Source organism: Harpia harpyja, chromosome 7, assembly GCF_026419915.1.
Source record: "Harpia harpyja isolate bHarHar1 chromosome 7, bHarHar1 primary haplotype, whole genome shotgun sequence".
In the NCBI taxonomy this organism is placed as follows: Eukaryota; Metazoa; Chordata; class Aves; order Accipitriformes; family Accipitridae; genus Harpia; species Harpia harpyja.
The window spans coordinates 26,241,420-26,268,149 of NC_068946.1; the positions used below are offsets into that span (position 1 = coordinate 26,241,420).

The window sequence follows — 26,730 nt, forward strand, 5'->3', positions numbered from 1 at the left end:
AGTCAGCTTTACATTAGAAGAACCCTGACTCCCTAGTGTTTATCTGTATGGAAAATGTCATTTTTCTGGCACGTGCTGAAGACAGGAAATCCTCAACATCAGTGGAGTTGCATTTTTGTGATACTGGTGTAAAATCAGTATCTTGCCTTATGATCTTTTTAATATTTATATTCTCCTTTTTTGTTGTGTAGTTATTTTTTGCACTAAGTTTACTGGGCTTTTTGATATAAGATGGTTCTAATAGTGTACTGTTGGGTCTGCATCACAGTGTGGCCTGTAACATCACAGTGTGGCCTGTAACATCACAATTTTTTCCTGTTGTGAGGGACACAAGCCCTTCACATGTCTGAAATTGGTGAAGTCTGGGTCCTCTGCAGCTTAGTTTCTAGGGAAAGGATATTTGAAACTAAGGTCCTGTCAGAGCTCTGCATGTCTTGGAAGTTTTGCAGCACTTTTGATGTGAGTAGGAGTTTGGTTCTATGTCCTTAGCCAAGAATATGGCATGAGAGACAGCTATGGAGCAGGCTGCAGCAGTGTGCTGCCTTTCACTCCACTAGTCCTGTGTTTATGTAGTGCTCAGTCCTGAAACTTCTGGCAGTTCTGTGAGAGGGTTCACAGTCCACAGAGTGTTTTGGGATGAAGGGTACTCTATAACTTGAAGTGTTCTATTTTATTTTGTAGCAAAGAGAGTAAGCCTGCAAAACCAAGGAAGTTCTGAACAAGGGCAGGCATTTGGCAGTCTGGAAAGTCACTCTGCTGTTGCCTAATCTGGCAACAGATGGTCACATATGTAAATTCATCCATTGCGCTGCCATCACTTGACAAAGAATGATGGGTTGCCTTTCTCTACGCTAATGGGATGAGTTGAGGTTCCCATGTTAGCATTTTAACACGTGATTCCCTTCTCTTAAGTTACACTGTATCTGACCCTGATTATTTTACACATTATCCTATAGGTGAGGAAAGGTTGGAAACTTCTAATTGCCTTCCTGGTGTTGGATTTTCAGAGATGTTGAGTGCAGAAGGTTTTAATTGGAATTGTGTGCAGTCAGGTCCCCTGAAGATCAGGCTGTAGGTGAATGGTGGTACCTTCCAAAGCATTTGCATGAGAATTGCCAAAGAACAAAACCAGATTTATTAAGCTATAACAAGGGGCTTGTTAAATGGAAGAGGGATCATCTTGCAGTTGCAAAGTCTATTAAACTGCAAAAAGGTTAGTCATTACCGTTGTTGCATCACATTAAAGGAATGAAGTGATGTAAATGCAATCATTAATTAAACTGAATAGCATACCTTTAAACATCATTCACTATTTTAAGTGAATAAGATCTTCTTCCTTTTGGAAAGCCACTCAGACTGATATTAAAGATTCCTTTTCTGTAAACTAAAAAAGAAAAACTGCAAGGTTGCTGTTACTTGTGACAAAAAAATAGATATTTTGTATCATGGTATAGTGCTCATTCTCTGCTGAACTCAGCCTACCAGGTTCTGCATCCTCACTGAGCTGCCTGCGAAGTCGGAGCCCAGCTCTTCAAAGTGGTTTAATAGAGGGAAATGGTCAAACAGCATGATAGCAAGTGCTGTTTTTCTGCAGTGCTAAAAGACCTGGGCAAGGACAACTTATTTTGAAATCTTGGGCTGTAAGGTAGGAGGTGCTTCACCACATATGTATGGGAGCAAGGCTCTTGCAGAGCTGCATTCCTCCTGCAGGCCTTACGGCAGGCATGGAGAACCACTGGAGCTGGCGCCAGCTGGCAGCTGGGGTGGTTTGGGATGACTGTTGCTGAGTGTGCTGGTTTTGTTGGATTTTGTCTCTAAACAAATTTGGTACCAGACTCCATAAAAGGCTTTGCCTTTTGCTAGTTTAGGATTTTTCTGGGAGGGACCTCAGGGGCTTTTATGCACTACATTTTTGGACATTTTCAGATTGCAGTGCTAGCCACAGAGAAGAGCTTTGGGAAGGAATCTGCTGTTAATTGAAATGGAAAATACAGGGATACACAGGCTCTTGAACAGCAGATGGACTTCTTAAGAGACAGGCCATAAATTATTAACCCTCTGTGTTTAATACAAATGTAGAAAGGTAATTGTTCATGGATTAAAGTTTAACCCCCCCAGCCCCCCCCCCAAAAACAACAAAAAGCCACACATGCACACATGCAAAAAGTATACAAATAAACTGTGTGTGGTTAAAAGAAACATCCAAAGAACAGTCAGATGGTGGTGATGAGATGGGAATATATCAGCCACTCATATTCAGCACCATCTGAACTCTACTATGTAAGATTTTCAGCACAGGTGATACAAGGAAGTCTAAGAAGTGTATGTATGATCTGTCTTGTTATACATGCAGAGATGAAGACAGTATGGTTTACTCTGGTCTGATTCTGTATGCTTTTTTACATGACGGTTTTAAATTTTCATGTAGCTTCTTCCTTGAAAGAGTCTACCAGGTTTACCTTCCCACAGCTTGGTCCTGCATCAGGATCAACCTAGGAGGAGGAATGAGGCCCAACCCTTGCCTGTTTCTAGCTGTCTCCTCAGATTGTTTGGAATGCTATTTCCATATTCAGGATATACACTGAAACCTGGAGCCATCCAGGAGTCTATTTGCTTTTGATGAGTATCTGGGGGGGGTGGTGTGTGTGTTGTTTTTAAAACAAAATATGAAAAAATTAGATTATGTTAATTTTTGCCTCAAAGTGGCTAATGAATCCAAGCTGACAATTTGTATAAAAGATTTGGCCTGAAGTCATGTGAAATAAATGAGTTCTCATAATTCCTTGAAAGGAGAAGCCAAGAGAACTGCTAATAACGTCCTAACCATTATGTGTTAACAGCAATGTGATAATATTCATGTGATTATTGACAGATGTGAGCATTCCTCTGTGAGAAACATAAAGAGCTTAAGCTTCACCAAAATGACAGGCCATCAGAAGAAAAACACTTGTACAGAGAGTGCATCTTTTAGAGCTGTTACAAAAATGGCTCTGCAATTCCATTTCATATGCAATATATATGTAAAGAGTAGGGCCAAAGCAACACCTTGATCTCTGGAAAATTGTCTGTGTTGCTGATAAATGTTAGTTTCTTAATTTCTCTTGGGGCATTAATTCTGTGGAATTCCCGTTTTGGTTGTACAGGAATTGATTTGCCAGTTTCTGGGTTTGTCTCTTCAATCGTGTATTTTTTCTTTTTTTTATGTAACAGTGCTCTCTGTTCTATTGGTTTAGGAAATATTTATTAAGCAACCTTGATTGCAGGTCCTGCCCAGCTCCGGCTACATTGCCTCCCTCATCCTGGCTCCCACGCTGGGGCTTTACCTTAGTCAGGTTTTGAATTATTATTTGATTCATTGTTGGGTTTTTTGTTTGCTTTTTTTCCCCAGTGGCTCCTATCCCTTATGCTCCCATGATATCATAGTAGTCAAATTTAGGTCAAAGTAGTATCCTAAGGAGAGGCTGTTTCCAGAAGTCTTCTCTTACTTAAATGCCAGGCGTGTGAGAGGGACCAGCTAATGGTATTTCTGGTAAACTGTTGGACTTTATATTCTAGTACCAGACTTTATAATCTACTTCTGTCTTCAGGCTTTTAAATTTTGTTAAATATTATTTTTATTTTATATGATAAATAATATAAAATAACTATATATTGATATATTTAGACATACCTAAAGTTTGAAGGTTTTCCTTAAATTTCTGTGATCTTTTTACTTAACCGTAAGCCATCAGCACTGAAGGAGGACTGTTTCAGCGGTTTCATGTTTGTTCCTTAGCGAGCTAATGTTAGGTACTGTGTTCTATGGTAGTTCATGTTCCTTATTTGCAGTTGCAACATGTTTATTTTTGGGGGTGGGGACGGACAGATTGGTTGTGTCAGAAGACTGCACTGAGGTTTTCCTTTATTCCCTCACTTCTGCTGGAAGTTCTGAAAATGATCATAGGGAATTGGGTAAAAATTTGGCCTCTAATACAATGAAGAATGGCTGTTTCTCTTTTATGTGCTACCCTTTTTAAAATATGAGAGATTAAAATAATTTTTCCCCACCTACCACCCCCACATATAAAATGCCTTACCCATATAAAAAGTACTTGTAATGCATTGAAAAAAAATCATGTTTCTTCTCATCTCCTTTTACTTTCTCTTTAGAGAAGATGTAGTTAAAAGTAATTAAAGTGTATAATGTTTTGAAAGTCTTCTACTCTAAATAGGAATTGAAATTAAAATTTTAAAAATCTGTATTTTTTCTTTCCATTTTTCTTTTTTTCTCCCTCCTAAGCTCATTGCTGGAAATCATGTGATGCCTCCAGTCAATTCTGCATGCATAGTAGCATGCACCTAACACACCATTTCTGATCTAGTGGATCTCAGTCCTTTAGGTATGGCAGCTCCCTATTCAAATACTGCTGGCAGGACGTAACTGTGAGGAGTGACAGCAGTGGATTTTCAGCCATGCTTTAGGGCTGGCTTGAATACTGATAGTTCACTGTTAGTATGACTTTTGTTAAATGAGGCATTTCATTATATACAAGATGTGAAAAGATGTAATCATTTCACTCTTACTTTGTAACTTGGTAATTCTGCTTTTAATAGCCAGCTTTTACAATGTGCTGTAGTCCCGAACATACACTAGGAGTTGCGTGTATGCCTTCTCAAGTTCATTGACTTAAGTAATTCACTAGGAGAAGAGATGCACTTACGTAGTAAGGTGGCTGAGATAAATTTTAATTTTTAACATATTGGTGATCAAGATGAATATGAGGTGGTCAGGCAGCATGCGTGTTCGAAATCTGCAGGTATGGATGTTAAGGTATTTGTTGATATGTGAAAGCTTCAGTTGTTCATACCAGGGACTAGAGTTAAAAAGATGATGTTGAGTTGATTTCATGGGTGATGTGAGCAGAGCCTATACCATGTAGGTCCATCTGTGGAAGTCAGGAGACCTTGGAAACAAGAAAGATAGGTTGTAGCCATGTTTCTTTTTATTGTGCCCCTCCCCCCTTCTACTTAATCAGCAAAAAACTTAGGAAATAAAATGGAAAATAAATAACATCAATGTACTGTGAGTTTGCAAAGCTAAAACAAACAGAAGTGTGATAGTTCGCCAAAGCAAAGGTTGGGTTAGAGATCATAGCTTGGCCATGTTGCATGCACGTAATGTTTTCCGTGCAACTTTCTGTCATTAAATCTAACGTGTTACTTTTTTTAGCGTACCATAAAATATGCAGACTATGTCTTGTGGGTGAGTGGATATTACTGGAACAAACTTTACTCTTGGTATCTCAAAGGCACTTGGAGCAGAGGTGCCAAGTCATAAGTCAGTTGCTGAGGCTCCATGTCAGCAGTAAATACATGTTTGTTCCTAGGTAAGTAAATACAGACAGGAGTTCTGAATAAATGATCCATACAGAAGGTGCTATGCCAATAAACTGAGGCAAACTCTGATTTCCTTTAGCATAGGGTGTATCTGAGTTCACTGAAGGCATTCCAGATTTGCACCAGCACTCACTCACTTTTAACCAAACTCATTAGCAGAAAACCAAGCTGTATTTTTGCTTTATTTTAGCCAAATTCCTTCATAAGTAAAAGACTGACACAATTGTTTCAGCTGAAGCCCAGGCCAAAATCTTTTAAATCATCAAAGAAACAGTAAGTTCGAGCGTGAGAAGTTTGCTTCAAAACTTTGGGGGTTTATTTTGTTGCTTGTATGTCATTCCCATGAAAATGCTGCTTTGACGTACAAATTAGTGTTTCATGGAACCTTCTGTCTCAGGCCTGAGAGCGCTCTGTGTGGTTTCCTTTGTGATGTGAAATACCACATGGGAATGAGATCTCATTTATGCTCGTGACTGAGTCTGACCAAGATCCCCTGGGTAATTTTGTTCCTCCTTCCTATTAAAACTTCAAAAGAGGCTAGAGTTATATTTACATTTGTAAATTGATTTCATTATTTATTTTTGTTGATTATGATCCCATTCTTAGAATTCATATGCAACAAGAAAAGAAGGTATTTCCCATTCTAAATGGAGAGAAGTAAGGATTGGAGTTTTATGTAAGAAGGAATATATCTAATGACAGAAGGGCAACCGAGTTGATGAGGGGCCTGGAGCACAAGTCTTATGAGGAGCGGCTGAGGGAACTGGGGCTGTTTAGTCTGGAGAAAAGGAGGCTGAGGGGAGACCTTATCGCTCTCTACAACTACCTGAAAGGAGGTTGTAGTGAGGTGGGTGCTGGTCTCTTCTGTCAGGTGGCTGGAGATAGGATGAGAGGAAATGGCCTCAAGTTGCAACAAGGGAGATTTAGGTTGGATATTAGGAAAAATTTCTTCACTGAGAGGGTTGTCAAACGTTGGAATAGGCTGCCCAGGGAAGTGGTTGAGTCACCATCCCTGGAGGTATTCAAAAAGCGTGTAGACAAGGCACTCCAGAACATGGTTTAGTGGGCATGGATGATGGTTGGACTCGATGACCTTGAAGGTCTTTTCCAACCGACATGATTCTCTGACTCTATGATTCTATGACAGGAGCTCTATACTATAAAACATGCTTCATAGTTGCGATCAGCTCTTGTAGGAGCACCAGGAAGGAGAGAAGAGTATGAAACTGCTTAGATGATAGCTGGCTAGGAGTTCTCAGTCCTCCTTTCCAGAGATCCAGCCAAGTGGGATGGAGTGAGATGGAATTAGACTTGAGGATCCCATTGCTGCTGCAGTACTGGACCCTGGACGGAGTGGTTGCTCTCTGAGCAGGATGCAGTACCTGCTCCAGTGGGTGATGCAGAGTGGACATCCCTCTGCCGGGCTACTTTCCAGTGAGGATTCCCAGGAGGTGCTGTCTTCTTTGGACTTCATGTCCGCTGATGTTGTTACAAAGGCAGACTCAACACTGTTGTTATGACATGACTTAGTGTTGATGAAAAGTTCTGCTTTTCACATTCATGGTGTGATGTTTTTTCACAAGCATGGTGAGGGTGGCAGTAGACCAAGTCCCCTGAAGCCCCCTCTCTGTGTCCCAGTGTAACTTGGAGGGGACATCTTTAGATGTGGTCTCTAGTAGGGCTTTTTGGTGTCTTTAATTCTTATTTATTGTAGTCTCTGATATAGAATAAGGCACAATAAAACCCAGTATTGGCTGGGTATCAGTATCAGGAAAAGTTGTAAACCTGTTCCTCAGGATTGAGCTTTTTAATGCACCCTGTAGATTTCACAATATCTGCATATTCTGTGTGTTAAGCACATGTCTGCTATAGCTATACTATGTTGCTTTTGGTACTGATCTCACTGCCTTACCTGTGATACGAAGCCACTGTAACACTGTCTACTAAATTGCAGCATAAACTCAGCATCCACAGCCTTGATGCATTATCCACCACACATTGATTATGTTCAGTAGATACCCTTTATCTCCTAAAATAATCCCTCATTCAGTTAAAAGCATATGCACTCACACATTTTCTCTGCCTACTGCTTGTTTGGCTAAGCAAATAATTTTAACTTTTTAAAAGCATCATTTACATACTTTTCTTTCTCAGAATATGATTAAGTCTTGAAATGTATATACAAAAATATATACATTGGCTTTGCTATTAAGAAAATAGCTATTTTGGTTTTGGAACAGTTTAAAAAATTGCTTTATGAAGTGCTGAATAAAAACTATTTGACAGAGTGAGGGCACAACTGATTTCACTTAAGTGTACAAAATGTGTAGGTACTACTTCTTTCAGAAGCTTCTGTCCTTCTGTTGGGAGGCTGAAGACAGATTACATAGAGGATGTGCCAGTTTGAAAATAGTGGTGATTGCACTTGAGTTGAAAATGCGGTATTTCAGCTGTCATTAATCGTAGAAGCTGTAAAATGCTTAATTGTTCTGATTTGCTAGAGATGAATGGGAGGATAGTTTTTGCCCAGAAAATGACATTGTGGATATTTTTTGGAACTTAGTTACACTTTTTATGATCATCTTTTAGAATTAATTATAAGGTTAATGTTCTGTGTAAACTAACATACTCAAATTTACATGGGTCCACAGTGAATTTTCTAATAAATCTGTGGAGGTTATTTTTAACTTGTTAACACTTGTGCTGTCTGAGACAGTATTTTTTTTTTTTAGTTCCCCAGCCTCAGTAAGAGGAAGCTTTCCTGGCAGATTGACCTTTCAGTGTGCAAAAACGGCAAGTAAAACTCACAGTGGACTCCAAGTGGCAGCAGAATTCAATTCAGAGGAGGCAGTTTTCACACAGAGGCATAGAGACTCCACAGATTGTACAGAATCTTTTTCTCATTCTTTTTAGGATCTTGTGGCCCGTGAAGTGTACAAAAATGGAGATCCCATAGCTCTTCTAGGCACTGAACATATCCTGGCTCATCAGGGTATCAGCAGTTGTCTTAACCAGGGCTTTCCAGCTTTGTGGTGTTGCTTGGTTACTGTCATTCCCACAACTCTCAAATAAAGCAAAGCAAATATAAAAAAACCCTGGTTTTTCTTTATGGGCTAAGCTACTGCACAGGTCCAAACAAAACAGAATTGTAAATCCTCTACAGCTTCTTTAATGATCTTTTTTTTTCCTCAAGTATTCCACTTGGCTACTCACAAAGGCTTTCTATTTTAAATATGTTTTTTCAGTATATTGGACTACTTCTAGGATTCTGCACAAAATCATTACGTTCAGAAGCTAGAATCCTGACTGGAAGCAAGGAATAACAAATAATGGCTTGTGTCGTCAGGCAGTCTTGCTAACTCCAGCTGGGATATTGCCTTTTCAGATATATTTTATGTGCATCCTAAGTTCAGGGCAGGGAAAAGGGCGCAAAGCTTAGCTTGGAATGTGTTAGGGAATATTTTCTTTAGCAATGATAATAATGAAAAACTGTCATAACCATTTGGCTGAGGATCTCGTCATTTTGTGAATATTTCCAAATGTAGCTTCAGAAGTCCTCTCCTGCCCTTAAGGGAATAATTTTGGCATGTGTGCTCATGTGTTTCAGGGAGAACTCATCTTAAATCCGCGTAGCTGATCTTGACAAAGTATACAGACACTCTGAGAACTGATATAGCATAGGTGCCTGGGTAGCTATTCTGTTGTCATCCCTGCTCCACAGAAGAATTCTGCAAAATGAAAAGTATAATTTTTTTATCACCTTCAGGCTGAAATAGATATCAACTCAGACAGTCATTCTATTGATATGTTACAAGTTAGTATAAGTTTCTTTTAATGAAGTTAATTCCAAAAAATAAGGCTTCTCTGGGAACATGTGGATGAGTTTCTTGGTGAACAGAGAGCTTTCCATAAAACCACTAGGGTCATTAACAGTGTACCTAGAGTTGGTTACAGAAACCCTCTTTACTGTTTCTGAGAGTAGAGAAAACTAAAATAAATGGCGATATCTGTGAGTCAGCCAGAGATTAAGGAAAAATAAACACATCCAAGTAAAACCTTCCCAGCTGTGGAAAAAACTATCCCCATCCATCAGAAGTATGGAAAGTGTAGGAAGCAGACAGCAGTTCTTGTAGGAAGTAGAAGTTCGAAGCATTGCCTTATTCTCATTTAGAGCTAGTGCTTTAGTGGGGCTCACAGCTCAGTCCTCTAACTGTTTTGGGTTTTCAGTCGGTCCAGTTCTTCTGACAGTGCACTTCTAAGAGAGATTTGTCATCCAGTGAGATACTAGGTGTTTAACTGTGTGGTGTGGAATTTCCAGTGCCATATGGCTCATGTATGTGTGTGTTACAGGTCCATTCCAGCTCCAATTCTGTCAGTAGGAATTGGATAGGCCCTTAATGCTTTGGGAGGAAAATGTTGCCTGGCATTAAGTTAGGAGGAGTAACAGACTGAAATAATGACAGGTCACTGTTAGGAGAACAAAGGTGCTTACAGACTCTACATGTGGACTTGTTTTAAAAACTGTATCTGCAAAGAGTCTGAGGCCCATTTTGACGCTCTAGCTCACACCAAAGTTCCCACGCAACCAGGAAGAGCTTCATAGGCTAGAAGGACTGGATATTCAAGTCCTTTAAGACTAAGATCATAGTAAACACCAGAGTTGGTTTGTTTTTTAAACCATGCTATTTCATGCTGGCTGAAACTGAAGTGGTGCCAGTTGTATGTCTGATTGCATTGCTGGCTCTCTGCTATGAGAGCCTTCAAGAACAATTTTTCTCCTTGACAAGACCGCACAGCATTTACAGGTTTTCTTCCTCATTGCAGCTGTTCTGCACTTACTGTAATTCTCTCCTGGACAAGTTGAACATAGATTCTCTCCTTTGCCCTACTGTGGCATTATTATTCCACTTGTGTCACTGGACAGAAGTCTGGCATAGGATGAGAGCTGATCCAATCCTGAAGCTTCTATTTGGTTTCCCAATCCTAAAGTCAACAGATTGCTTTGCTATAAAATCTTTGGCAAATATTAGATGAGGGTAGTTTTAGTTAGGGAGCTTATGCTGCTTTATAATCATATGCATCTTTTGTTGTAATAAGAAGCGCACATTGTAAATGTCAATATGAATTGTTCTCTGAAGGCTGGATCCTGCTGAGTATCCTTAACACTGCATTCCCTGGCTGGAGTTAGAAACTGCAGTGCACAAAATGGAACATCATGGGTTAGTTGTAAATGCAGGCAGAGTTCAGCTTTGGAGGATGTTGTTATTAATTGATTGAGTACTGAGATGCAAAACAGGAATCTTGCAACTGTCTTGAAGTGTAGCAGTGACAGACAAGGAGCACCCCTTATTTACATTGACTACATCAGTGCTTACAGTCTGTGTTGGGCGTAAGGTTGAGACTAAATGTCGTAAGGTTTGACTAAGTGTCAAAGACACAGATTTGCTTTCCATGTGCTAAATAACTGCATCGGCAATTAGGGAAGTGTGATTGACTCACTACCTAGGCCAAAATAAAAAACAAAAAAGGTCCAAAAATCCAAGTGCCAAAATGCTCAACAAAATCTCACTTTTTTGTGTGTATACCAGCAGACTCCAAATAGCCTCTGCACTTGGTCATGTCAGCGTTTGATAGAAGATTCCCTGCCTTTTTTCGACTTGCTTCTCACACTAGATGTTCCATCAATGGCCTTACCAGAGAAATATACTGGAATGAAAACTAGCTGTAGTCCATTGTATCCTTGTGTTATCAGCATTCATCCCAGCTTGGCATGCCTCTGATGCCAGCAATAAACCTAGCTTTTAATTTTTGGAAAAAACAAATACCAAAACAAAAACCAAAACCCAAACAAACTATTCTTAACATTAAATGTAGAAGTGACAGGTAGAGACATCAGAGTTAAATGTGAGCATTGTACCCTGCAAGCTAGCAGAACTGAATTCTTCCATTCCTCCTTATGGTAGTCTTTTGTTGAGCTTGTGAACATGTAGTGCTGAGTTCAGTTTAATGTTCAGCCCTGCACTATCTCTCTCCTTGTATGCAGGCTACTGCAGGCAGGATCTCTTCAATTTGGCTTCTGCTTCAATTTGTTGTTGTGTTGGATGATAGCTATGTTTTAAGTTGGGGTTTTGATTTAGGGCTGGAGGACTTTATTTACTGCTGGCTTCCACAAGGTAAGAGTCGATTTAGACACAGTCAAATAACTTCCAGTTAATTTCACTGCTAATCTTTGTCACTGGGCTATACTTAACATTGTATTTTGGACTGTGTTTAGGATATGTACTCAGGAATGGAGGGATTGAAGGTTATGTTTACTGTTAGGATCTGGAAGGCTCATAGGTCTACAATGGAATTAGCAGAATGCAGTGTTTAGTTTTTTGAGTGCTTCTGTGTGACAGGTGTATTGTGAAACCTAGGTTAAGGTTGGGTCAGGGCATCAGAAAAGAAGTGATCAAAGAGCTTGTTTTACTCTTCCAAAGAGTAAAGAAGGTTCATATAGGATGAGGACTCCTGTCCAGAGTGTTATATAGCTCATGGTATGCTTTGATTTTGCTCTTTAGATTCATTAAGGCCTATATCTCTATGAATAGCTGTTTGTGATCAAGATTTAACCTTAGTATCTGGTTTTGGTGCTTGCATGTGTTGTGTGTCACATTAATATTAGGATTAGGGAACTGTTAAAAAGGTCAAAGTTCAGGATGGGGAGGGATTTAAGTGCTTGGTTTATTTGTATGTTCTCCAGGGCTGTAGAGCTGTGATGAGCACTGATACTTGCTGCTTTTTTTGGCTTATGTTAGTTTTGGTGCAGTTGTTTGTCACTGAGCTCTGTTTGATGTGAGGTTTGGTGATGTGATATCTGAAGCTCTGCTTCTTTTCTCTTCATACCCTGCAGTGGGGGACAATGAGTTGAAGGTTCTGAGAGGATGTTTCATGTCATCTCCACACACGTGGTCTTCATCGGCCATAGATCTGCCACGGAGGCATATGGGCCACTGTTTCTAAAGTCTATATTCTTATCTGCAGAGTCACAGCATGTTTTTCTATTTCAGGGACTTTTTTGTTTGAAAATAAAAGTCACTTTAAGAATTGACCTTTCATTATGATGGGAAATTATCTTAAACATTTGCAGACATTAAACAACAGTATTTTCTTTGATAATACAGAAATGAAACAAGTTTCCTTTTAATTGTTGTACCTTTACTCTTGATTTCCTTTCTCCTCCCTTGAGTCATTATTTCCTGCTTGATGTTTTCTTTGATAATATGCCATGGAACATTGAGTAAAGACAAAATGGTGAGTTAGGAAGGTAATCAAATTATGGAGAGATGTCCAATAAGAATCCATTTATTTTTTTCAAGGTATTACATCTCATTTGGTCAAGCTCGATAGATCTGGTATTGTTTGGAAAGAACAAACCTTTACAACATCTAATAAAACTTTTTTTTTAATTTTACATATTACCATATGTAAATTACCATATTACATATAGCTGTCTTGGTTATCTGCTTTTTTACTTTACAGTGATGCAGAATGAAAACTTTTTACTTCAATTTTTTGCTTGTGTTCCTTTGTCTTTTAAAATAGTCTTTAATAGTAGCAGCCCTCAAAGTACAAGAATTGCAATTCTAACTTGAATAATTTTATACCAGTGACCATATTTCATATCAGAGACCACATCAAGAAATGGGATTCTGAGATTACTTGTCACTTTGATCTTCAATATTTCATGTTCAAAAGGACAAAAATTGTCAAAAGAACTCACGGGGGGGGGATTTTTTTTAAAGTTGTAAAACTCTTCCCATTTGATTTTTCAGATTTTAATTTTCCACTGAAGTTGGAGAGGAATCTCTCCTGCAACTTGGGTTGAAGATGATCAAAACTGGGGTTTAGCAGGTGGTGTGTTATGCAGGAAAAAAGCAGAATCACTGTGGTGCCTCAGTACAATAATGTGCATGGTTGATTTGTTCTGTTTAAATCCTAAAAATACCACCTGCAGGCTACAGACATTACTGGAAGGAGTTAGACGTCCATATATTGGCGTAAGAAATACAGTAACTATTAGGAATGTTGCTGTATTTCTTGGTCTCAATTCAGGTGCCCACTAGACAAAAGGGATGCACAGTGTCTCCCTCATTCTCAGCCCTTCCTTGTGTCCCTTTGAAGGGAATAAATAGCCAAGTCTTGTCCTTGCTTGTACTGAAGAACAAAGTACTGGTAGGGTTGTAGCATGGGCCTCTTCCTGAGCTCTTGATTAAGGTAGTCTGCCCAAAGACAAGGAAGTGGGTATGCTTCCCTCACCAGGTTTCCAGCCCCTCTATTCATCTGATGGATGTGTGTATGTTGTGTAGATTCCAACACCCAGAAGTGCTCTTTAACAATGTGACATGTGTGAGTACTTGTATTTCTTCATCGAAGCATCACATTTTAAATTACTCCATTCATTCCTTTGATTTTGAACATAACTGTGACTCAGCAAGCCACGCAGAAATGTGTGTTTAGATTGCAATGGACCTTGGGACCTAAGCTGTGAGAGCCTTTGTTGTGGGAGCCTTTGCTAGGTGAAGTGCTTCAGGGAACACCTGGCTGTTTGAGATGCAGAAGCAATTAAGAGCTTTCTGCCTTGCTTGAAAATAAAACCTGTGACTCGGACAGGACTTTTGCACTCTAAAACTTCACTTTAGCTTTGGCAAAATACATAGTTTCAATAAGGATAAAATGGATGAAACAGGACAGCAGTCACACACTTTTGGTCTACTACAGAGAGTGAGTATTTTGTAATACAGAAGGAAAAATAAGTCTGCAAAGACAATCCAGTAGTACTGGTTTAGTAGACTGATTTCAGCAGTCAGGATGTTCAGAAATGTCATGTTATACTTCTAGGGTTAGCTGAGGTACTGCTGAACAGATCTTATTCCAAAGCAAACAAGGACCAGTGTGCAACTCGCTTAAGTAGCAACTAGAAAGGAATAATTCCTGTCTGGCATGCATGGTTAAATCATAGACCAGTTCATGACTGCCTTCTCCTTGCAACTGTGGAAGAGAGTACAAAACTTACCTCTTACTTCCCCCCGACCTCCTCCTGCTAATGAAATCGGGAAATCAGTTTCCATTCATCTGTGTATGGACATAAACAGGCACTCAGCTGTCCATGTGGTTGTACGTCTTTAACTTTGGGGAGAATTCCTCTGAAATTTATATGCAAATCAGCAAATGCCTTGTACTGTGGGCAAAGTACTGGTGTCAGTCTTTGGGCTTCCCTTTTGTTTCAGCTGAGTTAGAATTCTTGAGATAATATTGCTTATTGGAGAATGACCACACTGAAACTGCACTGGTGCTGCTCAGGGGGATTTGATTAGTAACTGGGGAGTTACTGTAACTTGCACCTATGGCCCTCTTGCATTAATGGATAGAATGGTTTGCATCATTTAGGTTTATCTTTCTGCACATCCCAATGTGCTGGCTAGTTTGAGTTTAAAATATGTGTTAGTTTTAAAAATGGGTTTGTTTTAGCTGGGAGAATTGTATGTGTGGTCAGGAACAGGGCTAACAAAAAGGCTTAGGTAATTGCCTAAGCTTGCATGGCAGTGAAGATAAGCCCTGTAAAAACTGGTAAGGGCATCTGTCGGCACCCCCGCATGTTGACTGAAGTAGTAAGGGGATGAGGGATGTTTTTTTCACAAAAGTCTGCTGTAAGGAGAGAGCAGTGAGGTAAATCAAGAGTAAATTAACTAATTACTTTCTTTTTAACTTCCAGCTGTTTTTGCAGGAGATACAGTCTATTGGAAAAGATAGAAGAATAAGAACAGAAACTGGAGTCATTCTCAGTGGTAAGATACCTTTTACATCTCTCTTTGCTAATCATTGTGACTGGCATGTGGCTGGGTAAGTTCAGAAACTTGCAAGTCACACTTTCAACCTATACTTTACAACTGAGTTCATCAGGTTTCTTGAGCTATCCTGCTAAAGCTGTTCATAGTGCCACATGCCATAGCGATCGCAGGAGAAAAAAAAAAAAAGGCAAATGCAACAATTAGTAAAATGGTGCTTTCTAAATTCCTTACTATGTATCTTTGACTTCTTACAAAGACACAGACTAGTGGGTAAGTGTGCCCACTTTCACATTGCACGTGTGTGATGCATAACAAATAGAAAGGTACTTTATTTATAGGTCTATCAGTGCAGGAACAAGAAGCCAGGAACTTTGGGGGCTTCTTTCAGCAGGGCAGTTCAACCTATTTATTGGAACATCTTGGAAGCTGCTTTGGTTCATGTTTTGTCTGTAGAGTCTATCGTTCACCACTCCAGATAAATTTCTTTCCTTTATCTTCTTTCTCTGTGTCATTAAGTTGATCAGCTCATACTATATTGTCCTACTGCTTCTCCTCATCCTTTTTTTAGTTGTTTGAACCGCTGTGAAGATGTATCATGGTTTGCAACTGAAAGTTCTGCTGAACTCGTATTCTGAAATCATCTTACCCTAAGTATAGTCCAAGGTGATGTTCAGAGGATGGTGGGTGGGAAAGGGCAGCTTCATAGTACTAAAAAAAAAAGAATGAGATCAGCCTACAAAACTGAGAAATGGGGTTTCTGCAATTGCCTCAGTTCAGAGGTGGTCTGAACCCAATGTTTTTCATCACTTGTTTTGAAGAAAATACTTGTTTAAACACATCAATTCCTTCTGCTGTTGTGTCTGAAGGTAGGCAGTTTCTATCCAGCGTGTTACAAAAGCATAAGCTCAGTCTGTTCCGAGCCTGAGTCTAACAAGTGGGCTAATGACCTCAGCATTCTGTGTAATTCTAATGGGGATGACCATTTTTTCAAATGTCTTTAAGGTTCTCCAGTTTACTTGCAGCTTAGGACATCTGGATTGTGTTCCCTGTGAATAGCTTCCTGAGAAGTCTTCAGTGAATCACTTAATGCCTCAATTTTAAATCTGTAAAATGAGATAACAATACTCCTGCACTTGAGCATGGCTGTTGGGTTAGTAAATAGATTATGTATTGAGGTATGTGAAATGCTCAGACATTGTAATAAATAGGCAGAAGGAGGACTCATTTGCACGTTATTCATTGCATGTACCCTGTTTCTTTGGTGGACGGCAGTTATACTGTTTCTTAAGGATTTCCTTTTTGCTTGAAACTTGTTTTACACAGAGCTGCTACGTGGCAAAATTCCAAAGCTTTTGGTGGTGGAAGGCTTACAGGGAGGGGCTGAATATAATCAATCTGTTAGTTAGTAGTTTAGCACGCTAAGCTCAGTACTAGTGAGCTGTGTGACTTCCTCAAAGGGAAGAACAAAAAAAGATATGGATGCCCAAAGTGATTCTTGCACATCTGCTGATCCGAAGTGTGGCCAAGTACATGATGAAATATTACTTGTCTGACTATGAGCTCTATTTACTACAACTAAGTGAATCATTAGGTCAGTTCCTGATCAGACCTTGAGCTGTCAGAAACAGATGGCCTGCCTAGAGAGCAAGGTACCTTGGAAACGTATCCACCCTTGTCAGCAGTGTTACACAGCACAGGGATTTCTCAGAAGAGCAGTGCTGGTGTTCGATGATTTCAGTGAAAAGATGGTAATTTTTCAGCTGTACCTGATCTTCCACATAAGAATAATGTCTTGTGGCTCTGAAAATAAGGAAATTGTTGCTGGCTTGTTAGTGAAGGTCCAAATTTGTGAATCAGATCATGTACTTGGAGGGGCAGTATTAGGGAGGTCAGTAAAGCCCTCAGACTGGTAAAGGGCTGTTTTTTCAGCTCTGAGGAACCTTCAGGTTGCTGTTAAAAGATGGCTGGCGTGTGTAAATGTTCTTCCTGGCAATGAGGCCAAAATTTTTAATCAACTCTGAAAATCTTTTGCCATAGTCTTTCTCCACATCTCTACCTGTCAGTAAAATGATAATAATAAATGCTTCCCCAGACTGCAGAGTTGTGCTGAGGATTATACTCAGCTCAGATATTTGGATGTAAAGTGCCATACAAATATCTACAGAAATAATACAATATTGTAGACACTGAATATTGGGGCAAATTCTACTTCAGAACCTGAGAAGAGTATAGTACACGAATCTGGAATGGGTTTTCTATGTGACTTGCTGCGGTGGGTTTACCCTGGCCAGCAGCCAAGCACTCACACAGCTGCTCGCTCACTCACCTCACCAGCTCCTCACAGTGGGGAGAAAATAGGAAGAACAAAATCAAGACAGCTCTTGAGTTTTGATAAAATACAGTTCAATAGGTGAAGAAAAGAGGGGAGAAAAAACCAAGCAAAGCAAAGGAGGTGGCACACCACCTCCCACAGGCAGACCGATGCCCAGCCAGTCTCCAAACAACAGCTACCTTGGAAGCAGAAACCCCCATCTTTTTCTTCCTCTACCCCAGTTTTTATTGCTGAGCATGGGGATAGATGGTATGGAATATCCCTTTGGCCAGTCTGGGTCAGCTCTCAGCTGTGTCCTCTTCCAGCCTCTTGCCCACTCTCAGCCTACTGGCTGTGGGGGTGTAGTGGGAGGAAAAAGAGAAAGCCTTGACACTGTGCAAGCACAGCTCAGCAACAGCCTAACACTGGTGTGTTATCAGCACTGTTGCAGCCACAGATCCAAAACACAGCACCACATGGGCTGCTATGAAGAAAGTTAACTCCATCCCAGTCAGGCTCTGTATGCTTGCTTGCTTTTTAATGTAATACTAAAAAAAGAATTATCAGAAGAACAAAATCTTATTGTAAGATCTTAAGAGCAGTTTTCTTGATTAAAAATGTTTTCTTGCATGTGCAGATGTGACATTTTCATTAGTATCATGGGCACTTCTGAAACGGTTCAAATGACCCTAAGTATGTGCTGAAGTTCATTTTTCTCTGAATAATGTCTCAAAACATTTGTTTAAGTTTCATGGAATTCAGTAGCACTTAAGTGCTTTTCTGAATAGGGGCTGCATGTTCAAGCTGACTATGTCATGCAAGAGCAATTCTGAAGAAAGGTCTGATGTTCAGACTGGGCAAATTATCTCAGAAATGAGTAGTTCTGCAATTACCTATAGATGCATCTTGTTATTGTCTGTATAAATATGTAATTTTGTGCCTTAAAATAATGAACTCTACAAGTCTTCTGAGATGGAATTGTCTGCACTTATCATGAGACTGGACAGATAAAATGCTTTCAAAATTAAAACATAAAGAATTAGGATTATGTCATTATCCTAGGAAACTGAAAAATGAAAAGAAGAAAACATCTGAAGTAGGAATGAAATCTTAGTTCACTTCTGAAAAAAAATTTTAGTGAATTACTTTACTGTCAGTGTGCCTGTTCTTCCCCACAACACTTAATTTTTGATCGTGTATGCTAATGTCAATGAAAAATAACTGGCAGCTCTGATGCAAAGAACTCAAGAAATAATTCAGATTAGATTTCGCTGATCACTTTGATCAATATCAAAGTCTGAAACTGAAAGCAGGTTGAGCTTTCACAGAATTTTCTGAGGAAATCATCAAGGTTAAAGGAAGCTCTTCAGTTCTTGAAGAGATTCTTTATTTTTAGGATGTTTGGACTGCTCTTGTTACTGCTGGCCATTCTTTATTCTACTTCTGTTAATATTAAGATGGATAAGCATTTGTTCCTCATGGTGAAAAGCATCACAGAGGCTTTGGTGAATGTATAGCAGTGTGACTGGTCCGAATGTAAGAGTTCGAGGTGGCCATCTTCAAATCTCTTACTGGATCTGTCAGTCAATGCTATCCAATTCCAGGAGAGAGATGACATTATGGGATTTGGTTAGTCACGCAGTAAGCACAGTGAAACTGAAACTTCAGTGTCTTCTTAAAAGATGTTATGCAATTTCTCATGGCTTTTCAATACTGAAGCACTGATCTGAATGAAGGTTTCCTTGAATAATGGGGAAGAGTGAACATATTAATAAAAAAGCAGCCTCCAGTGAAGGCAGGATAGAATTGCCCCCCTCCAGTATGTTCTGAAATGGTTCATGCTGTAAAGATTCATGATCAGAGCAAGTAGTTTTTCTTCGCCAGTGATAGCTTGCGGTTTTTTTCTCTCTAGGAAGCATGCACTCGGAGTAGGTTGGAAGAATTGTGGATATCTTTATCCTCAGCAGCAGAGGAACAGAAACCTTCTCTGAGGGTAGTAGGATGGAGTGTGTGTTCTGCTAGAATGGAGAACCAAGGCAGTAACTTGTGCCCTGTCCAAAAGCAGGGTGTATGTGGGGATAAAGTGGTGAAAGAGTTCTTGTGTTTTTCTTCCAACTGCACAGTTCAGGCAGTTTAAAAAGAGCCAAAGCATTCCCTGTTTGCTGTGCTGTGATTGTGAGCAAGGTGGCTAGACTGTCTGGTCTCAGTTAATGAGCAGAACCCCTGGAAAAATAATGATGGATAAAGTTCAGCTCTTGGAACGGCTCTACCTGTGTCAATATTGTTGGGAACTCTGCATATTTAAGGAAGACAGCCAGTAGAGCTGAATCTCGTCCTGTGTAAATTGCTTCTCATACATGGGTCTTTTTTTTTTTTTTTTTTTTTTTCATTGTTGGAGCGGAGAGTCCAAATGTTGAGCAACTATAGAGCCAGCTCTCTTCAGCCAAAATCCTTGGTTCTGTGGATGCCAGCGATAGAGCTCTGTTAACCACAGAATCTAGTCGCAGCTCACATCTGCTGCCTGCAGAGCCAGCCCTGTGTGTTTTGGTATGTGGCTAAATTGGAGATGTGAATTTGTGGCGGTTCCGACTGCGTGGTTTTGTCTACAGTAAGAAATCTGCACAAGTGACTGCCAGAACTGCTCTTTGTGAATGAAAATGATAACTTTGTGCATGGCTTCATGAAAATATAGTCAGACACTTAAAGAAGGACTAGCTGTTCAGGAATCACCTTTGCCTTTACTTGGGGTGGCTCTAGAAGAGTGAAGGAAAGGCATGACTGATACAGGGCCTTACTTGACAATAAACACTGTGGTCAGCTCTTCTGTGACTGCACGAGCCACAGAAACTTCCTGCTTTGGTAAGTTGAACTTCGCTTATCCCAAGTTTTGCTGTGATTTGGGCGCTCTGGGGAATGATAACTGGCTCATAGGGAATTCAATTAGTTTTTTGGAGAAGCCTTGTTCAGCAGACGTTTGAGAAACTTCATCATAACTGAAACATATCTCCACCCACCCCAACAAAACCCCTCTTTGATTGGAAAATTCCTAGCCAGCCCAGTTAATTGTCTGCCAGTTCTTACTGCTTGCAGGATGGTTAGAGCAGGTTAAGATACTGAGAATTTGGCTTGCTTAGTGTGGTAAGTCTGTTAACTGGCACCATTTCCTTGATAGTGCATACATGCAATATATAGGAGATTGTAAGTGCTATTGTAATGTTGCTAATTAACAGCAGTAGGAAGAGAGATTTAGCAGTTAGGGCAATTTTGAAGTTCCCACACAAAACATGCTTTTCTGTGCACTTACCTGAAATGTGCTGATATCCATGTTTGCCCAAGAGAAGTGGGTATAGCATCCCTTAGCACACCGACAGTTTCAACAGTTAGGGCATTGCTGGTAACTGCAAACGAGAGCTTAATTTGATGCTTTTGACACTAGATTCTGTGGAGCAAATAGTATGTTACTTTATCCTGCAAAGCTATGTTAAATATTCCTTTGCAGAAATTCTGGACAGATGCAAAGTAGAGGTCTATCTAATGTACCACAGATTTTATCAATTCATGGATTGTGGCATGCCAAAGATTGCCTCCAGTGAATGGGCAAAAACAGATGAGCTGACAAATGCTCTAGAATATGTATCTGTGCTGTACAGTGTAACTCATCTTACCTGCCTTTGAGAAAAGTACCTTCAAAATAAAACATACATTTATTTTCTTTTCCTCAACAGAGGAACAAAATACCTTCTTTTTATTCTGTCAATAGAATTACTCCATTTGCTGTCCACATGTCGTGTTCATTTCCATGGCTAGTCAAACATCTTTCTTTATCAGGATTGCCCTTGCCAAGTTAAGAAATCTGCAATTTAAAAAAAAAAAAAAAAACAAAACCCCCCAACATTAAATGCCTGGCTAAATAAGGGCCTCAGTTCATGCATGTCAGGCAACACTTCATATGCTATTGACCAGAAGCAGAAAAGTTTTCTGGCACTGTCTCCTGACTATTGGGGTGGGTGTGGGAGGGGAGACTGGTTAAGGTGCCTTTGCATATTTTTGGCAGTACACAGTCTGCATTGGTGGACTGTACTTTTACAATTAATTTTGATGTAGCTGGGTAGTGTGGGTTTCAGCTGAAAAGAATAATTGGTTTCTTGGGTTTTTGCTCCAAAAAAAGTGCAGTTCAAGGTCCAGTAAATACTGTAATAGTCACTTATTTTAATGTGTGATAGCAATTAAGTTGAAGGACTGTATGAACAAGGTTAACTTATTTATATGCTTTTGTAGTTGTTTCCAGGAATGCCTTTTGTTAACATAGAAAAATCAGTGTTGTCCTTGGGGGTAGGAAGATGGCGGGGGAGAGGAAGACTAGCATTTGTTGTAAATCTGGGAATACCAAAATGTCAGTGGTATTGCTTCCAGTGTAGTATATGACTCTATGGGTACTGTTAACATGGCAATACTGCTGGGCCTGTATCTGTTTATCGTGGGTATACATCAGGTACTTTTAATAGAGGAGCTTGTAAGAATTTTTGTGGAGTTTTTATTTACATACATTTGTGTGCGTGTGTGTACATATTTTAAATTTTTTATATATATGTGTATATATACACTGTTGAAGGAAAAACTTACATCTTCTTCAAAGGACCTATATGGGGTGACTTGGTCTTAGAAAATGAAAGGCTGCATTTAATTTCAGTGTTCAATTTTGGAAGGTTCAGACTGCTCTGGCACATTTAAATCAAGTACTTACCTTCAAGCATATGCATAACCTCACTGACTCATAAAGTATGCTTACATATGCTTTGAACATACGTTAGTCACCTGAGGCCTAGCTGCATTAAGGTTTCTTTAGGTCTGTCTTGCCTTCAGTTGAGTATCTGGCTTTATCGGTTTTCATCAAAAGCACTTTACTTCAGGGAGCTCTTTCAGAGCTCTGGTCAAGTTCTTCCCTTCCCCAAGCTCATCATAAACTTGTCAATTGGTCTTCATGAGTGTGGTGCTTCCCTGTGTGCTCAGTCAGGGAAGCTCTGGTGACTATGTTCGAAATGCCACTGCCCAGGGGCTCTTTCTCTCTGTCTGCAGCCGGTGGGGGGGGCTCTGCTGTCCTGTCCTGTGGTACCAGCAAGCAGCTGGTTCAAGTCTGTGTAGCTCCTGGAATTCAAAGGAGTTGCTCCAACCTGTATTTGCTAAGAAATCAGCCCTGCACATCTAGCAATGGTAAACTGGCTCTTTAAAGATGTCTGAGCAAGAAAGTAAGGCAGCGTGGACTTACAACACTTAAGAGAAAGAAGGCTGAAGTGTGAATAGCTCCAGGACTTTCTTTGAACTTGAGATTTATTCCAAGATTATGAGAATTTACTGTAACAATTACACTGTACCAGTCTGCTGGTAGAAGTTTGATTCCTTGTGGTAGTTTTTTCTTAACACCTAAAACAAGTGTGAATTTGAACGCTTCTTGACATTTACTTTTTGTCCCTCTGTTCTTACTGTTTAGAGAAACCACTGTGATTGAGGCAAGGTATACTACTACATTACATACTTTGCTGTTAGTGTTCTCACACCATACTCTTTTAGCAGTCCGCATTTGGGCAACCACAGAAGCAAATTAACTGACACTGTCTCTTGGCATGCCATTCTGAGCTGAAATAGGAGCCAATGTAAATGACTTTTAATGACTCAAGCCCCTGGCAAGAATGACTTGGAAGATAATACCTAGTTTGTAAAAACTGAAAGTTAACCTTTTTTTTTTTTTTTTTTTTTTTTGGGGGGTTTGCAGGGGGTTCATGCAAGTGTAGAATTTGAGTAGATCATCTTTTACTACTTCACTGCTCTTTATCAGTATGTTTGGCAAGATTCCTTCAGGCGCTTCAGGAAGAGCAAGACACTAATGTTTATTTTGGCAAGCATTGCTGTAGAAAGTGAGTTTTCTCAGTCTGAAATTTTCTTTCCAGAATCCCCATCCCTCCCTCCTGCATATCAGAGAGGACCATTTTACTGGCCATGTAGCTGAATCCAGCTATTCTGAATTGGGTTCAGCTCTACTAGTGAGATACATGTAGTAAACGCGTGAATTTTGGACATCTTCAGTTTATGCTCAATCAGAGTGATGCTCTTCAGGTGCTCATCTAGGATGCCAGCCAGCAGAACATAGGCTCTAGGCTCTCAGCAGTGATTCTGTTACAGAGTGGGGAGGCTATAGAGCCCCTGGGTGCAGTCCGTAGAGAGCATCAGGATCTGAGCAAGTTGCCACTTTATCCTGAGCAGCCACTGGCAGTTGTGATATTGATGGAGTGGTGCTGGGATTCTTGCCTTTGGACCTCTGGAGCGGGGAAATGCCTTTGCTGGCTCTTAACTGATTCTAGGAAACTAATAGGTGGGTTTGAGGGAAGATGAAAAATTTTAGAGAAATTTCCCTTCTCCTCTTAAGAATGGCCCAGGGGTTAAAGCACGCTTCCAGTGTAGCAGAAGGCTGGTTTGGAACAGGCACTAAATCTTCAGTATCTGTAGGCTGGAGACATTCCCTTGTCACTGCGCTGCTGGGATGAGTTTTTTCAGTCTCTTCCATTTGAGCTGTTTAATTTTGGTTAAATAAACATTTATTGGATGGATATATAGGACAAGACTCCTCATTCTTTCAGAAGTTCTTATTTTAATGAATTGGTAATTTCCTACTCTGAAATGAAAAATTGTTGGAAGACTTTCTGGCTTATTATATTTCAGCATTTTAGTATTTTTTTTGTAGTTCAGTATAGCTTCTTAATGTGGAGTAGAGTTTCAGTGCCATTGGTGAGTGTTTCTTAGGTAAAAAGGTGGTATAAATTGTATGGGTCACAAAGAAGAGCAATGGGAAGCACTGTCGCCTCAGTTTTGAATTAAATGTGCATTTGACCACTGACATCCTTTCAGCGATATACTTGATAGTTGTTCAGGTCAAATCAGACCATGTACCTCAGCAGGGACACAAAACCAAATGGATAGGTAGTTCAAACACATGATGGTATGTATACCAATTGAGGTGGGAAACTGTTGGCTTCAGATTACTGGCACTCTGCTTCAAATGGCAAGAGTCATGCAGCTTTAGAGAGGCTCAGGCTTGAAAAGAAATGTTTGGCTACTAATCAGTATGGTAAAGAGGATGGGAGGAATTTTCAGAGGTTGTGCCTAAGTCAATTGGCTGTTTGCTAGGAAACAGCTCTTTACATCATGTAAATACCCATTCATGGAAAGGCCTGGTACTGTGCAACAAGATTCCCTTCCAGAAATTTGACATTTTTTGAATCTGAATTCCTAGGTTTTGTTTAAGAAATGTACTGTTACATGTGTTTTGGGGATGTTTTTCAGTGTTTAGAATGCTGTTTATTTTCTTTATTAATTGTACTTATTTTCAAATTTATTTTACTTAAAGTATCATTATTTCATAATGCATTTTATAATATTTGTAGTTTCCACCCACTGAACTACTACTGAACTGACTAGAATGTGTTCTTGGAATACTCCAAGTTAACTAAACTTTTGGTGTCCAGTATTTAGCAAAGACTTGATTAGCTTTTCTGTAGTAGGGTATTTCATGACTTCATGAAGTTTGAACACCTTTTCATCCTTAGTATTTCTTCTGAACAAAGATGGAGGGTGGGAGATTGATCTGCCTTGTAGCTTTATCTCTGTTTTTGCCAACAGTATGACATAATCTTTTGTTTTTAATTCATGATATCATTAGAAATACCGTGACTGAATTTAAATGCAATTTAATACAAGTTTGTCAAACAACAGAGAAGAGAAAGTGAACAGTAATGAGAACTTCACAAGTCCCTGGACTTGTAATCACTTGCCCACCATGCAAAGAGATTGGGGATCACTCATCCTAAGCTCATTGCCACTCTATAGTAGTTGACTGCCATCCCCTGGACTCGGTAAATGAATCTTAATAGGCCACACAAAATTAGTCTGGGTATTTGTATTTTGTGTACTTTTAATGCACAGGTGCAGAATGTGAGGTAATGAATCAAAGATCTTTTTATGGATGGAAGCCAAGTAGCCATCAAAGGAAGGAGTAGTGTTCATATTGCATGGAAGCAAATAATTGTTTACTAACTGTGTTGAGTACAGAAGGTGACTGCTGGTGTAGGAGTGTATGTATATTGCTATGGAATAGATGTATGTACCATTAGAAGAAAAACAACTTTATTCCAGTAAGATGGTTGCTGGATAGGGGAAGTTAATGCGTTTTCTAGTGAAACTTAATGATGCTGTGATGATTCTTTTGGCAGACAGTAAAAAATGGGTGCAGATACATACCTTATTATGCCTTGGCTTATGGGTTGTCACAGAACAACTTAGTGCAAGTAGCATTTCTGGGTATGTGTATGTGCCTGCCTATATATATATATATATCAGCAGTTACAGAATATCTACTTTGTACTGGTACCTGTCTGTTGCAACATGGATACATTGCTCTACACAGGACTCAGGTGTGTGCCCTTCTGTGGCCCAATTTTTCGTTCCAATAATTTGCAGTAATTAATGCAGAGCTAGCCTTTTGTCAACGTTGTGATTCAGGTGTCTCGTATGGCAGAGTTCTTGGTTGTTTCATTACAAATATAGTAAGAGCAGACACCACATTTTGCAATGGGAAAATGCAAGGAGGGGCAGAGATGGCTTTAGAATTCAGCCTGAAGCATTAGTAAGAGGAAAAGTAATTTCTAGTGTTTGGTATTCTTGAGCACATAAGGCTAAAATTCCTGAAGGAATTGCTCAGAAGTGCAAGAAAAGATCAGCAAAACGTTACCACTTACTACCTATTTTATTATTGCAAATATGGGCATATATTTTGCAGCTGTCTGTTCAGCTGTTCTCCTGAATCTTCTGCCCTTGTGAGCCAGAGGCTATGAGAATCACTTTGATTCATTTCACTGCAGTGTAATGCCACTTACGCTGTATTTAAGCTTGAACAATATTCTCTGTGTAAAGGCTGATTTTGAAGGTACCAAAATCTATACTTTCTGAGGTTTTTTTTAAAATTGATCTCCATTGCTCAAATGCAGGATAGTGTTAATGACCTAAATATAAGCAACTGTTTTGGATCCTTCTCAGCCCAAGGTATAGTCTACAGAGTTAGCAGATTTTTACACTGACACATCTCTGGGATGGTAACTCTGGTGGTAACTGTCACATGGTGTCAGTCACCATGGCACCATTGGCATGAATGAACATCAGCTAGTA

General features: G+C 39.7%; 1 protein-coding gene across 6 annotated transcripts in view; it reads left to right on the forward strand.

Annotated features, from left to right (window-relative positions):
* The window catches only part of SPATS2L (spermatogenesis associated serine rich 2 like), a 147,205-nt gene that overhangs the window by 66,569 nt on the left and 53,906 nt on the right, over positions 1-26,730 (forward strand). For 4 of the 6 annotated variants that reach the window (XM_052791566.1, XM_052791564.1, XM_052791565.1 and 1 more), the window contains exon 2: positions 15,131-15,203. The exons of 1 other annotated variant lie outside the window; for it this stretch is intronic. The gene's annotated coding sequence lies outside the window, so the exon portion shown is untranslated. Of the gene's footprint in view, positions 1-15,130; positions 15,204-23,287; positions 23,430-26,730 lie in introns of all 6 variants that reach the window. One more of the 6 variants, XM_052791567.1, reaches the window with a different exon arrangement.